Here is a 2,149-nt window from a genome sequence, read left to right on the forward strand (position 1 = left end):
GCCAAATTGGTTCAAACTATAGAGATGGCCTTTATGGTTTAAAACGATTTCATCCGTCCTCCAATAACATTTTGTGAACAACAATTCGAAAGAAATCTTCATCAAACTGCTTTGCATATGTCCCAGTACAAGAATGGTGCCTACTTGGTGAAAAGCAATCATAAAAACTTTAAGGCTATTTGCTCATGGTTATGTGCATCCTAAAAGGTTATTCGATATTCCGTAAAGAAATTTGCAAAAAGTTCATTTTTGAAGGATTTTGCCTTGGTTGGCCAAATTGGTTCAACTATAAAGATGGTCTTTATGGTTTAAAATGATTGCATTCATCCTCCAATAACATCTTGTGAACAACAAGTCCAAAGAAATCATCATCAAACTGATGCTTTGCATGTATCCCAGTACAAGGATGGTACCTACTTGACCAAAAGCAATCATAAGAACTCTAAAGTTATTTATTCATGGTTATATGCAACAGAATAGGTTATTATATTCTCTCTTTAAGTAGACGGATGGTAACTAGGATGGTACTCACTTGGTGAAAAGCAATTAGAAAAACTCTAAAGTTTTGTTATATGCAACCGAATAGGTTAATAGATTTTTCATAATGAATTTTGCAAAAAGTTTTTCTGAAGAAATTTTCCATGGTTGGTCAAATTGGATCAAACTGTTAAGATAGCATTTTTGGTTGAATATTATCTAATTGGTATTAAAAGCAGGCTGGGCTCGAAAGGGGTAGTTACCAAACAATTTCATTTCTTGCTCTTTTTCCAGTACTTACCTACTAAATAGGTATTTTATCTTCTTAATTAATAAATAATAGCAAGTCAGCACATAAGTCACATAGGTCACGTTGCTTCATTGCTTCATATGCGTACTTTGCAATTTCATTGTTGTTCGATAAACTAGGCAATTATACTGTACCACTCAGTGTGTAGTGTACTATAAATTATAGATATTTTCACAAAAATTATGTATGTATTATGATTAGCATGTTCGTCGGGGTAGGGTATTTTTGGAAATTACAGTTCTCAATTTTCGAATTATGTCCGAGCATTCGCTGTTTCTGGGCGTATTCAGGGGTAATATTTTGGGAAATTGAAGTAGAGATTATTTGCAGACAAAAACGCTATTAAAATATATTTTTATTCTCAACCGCTTCCAAAATATAGCAACAACTATTATTTTATTTTAACTATCTAGTTTTAATAGGGCCACTGTAAATCAATTGTCTTTAGCCAACTATAGTCAAATTAGGGTGCAATTGCAGAGTGCATCGATTTCGAAATCTATGGGGATACTCGGCAATTGCTCCCATTGGCACTTCCATTGTTTAGAAACCGTAAATGAATACCATATCGGCGTATTTAGCATGTGGAAATATTGCTAGCATGATAATTAAATACGACAATTACTTAACTTGTACCATGATGCACTGTTTATTTATACTCAATTGTTACCCCGACCTGACTATAGTTGGCTGGAGGCAATCGATTTATAGTAAGCCATTGAAAAGTTACATTTGGGGTTGCGTTTGTCAGAGGACGCAATTTTATTTTTTATATATCAAGGGGGGTTAGTCTAAAGTTAAATCCAAATTTGTGGGGTTGCAGCCCTTGTCCCGCGACCGCCATCTTGAAAAAAGGGGTGCAAATGGTTGTTATGGTTTATCTGACAAACTATTGGTCTCACGTATTAGTGTTGTCTTTACAAGACGGCTACTCAGAAGACCCCGAAGTCGCAGGAACTAAGTCTTGGCAGCGTTTGCGTCGCACGCAGAAACATCAGTCGACAGAAGTACAATTCGATAAAAACACCGTACCGACGTTATCACACGAGAAATTTCTTGGCAATGAGAAGAACAAGGCTAATTTCATTGTACTTCTCAAAAATTCATTCTCAGAGGTGGGTTTCACTGTCGACCAAGTACAATCAGATGCAGACACCCTTCATCGTTCGTTCTGCTTTTGCTGCATCCCAATCGTTTGACTCAGTTACTATTGTAGCTGAAGATATCAACATACTTGTGTTGCTCACGGCTTTTGGGGCAAAGAAATATATTTTTTTAAACCGTGAAAAGGACGTACAGCCGAGCAATTGTATTCTCCGTCAGGTTTTATGCACAAAAACGTCATTGCGGATAATTTGCTGT

Source organism: Photinus pyralis, unplaced genomic scaffold (genome assembly GCF_008802855.1).
Source record: "Photinus pyralis isolate 1611_PpyrPB1 unplaced genomic scaffold, Ppyr1.3 Ppyr1.4_LG8, whole genome shotgun sequence".
NCBI lineage: Eukaryota > Metazoa > Arthropoda > Insecta > Coleoptera > Lampyridae > Photinus > Photinus pyralis.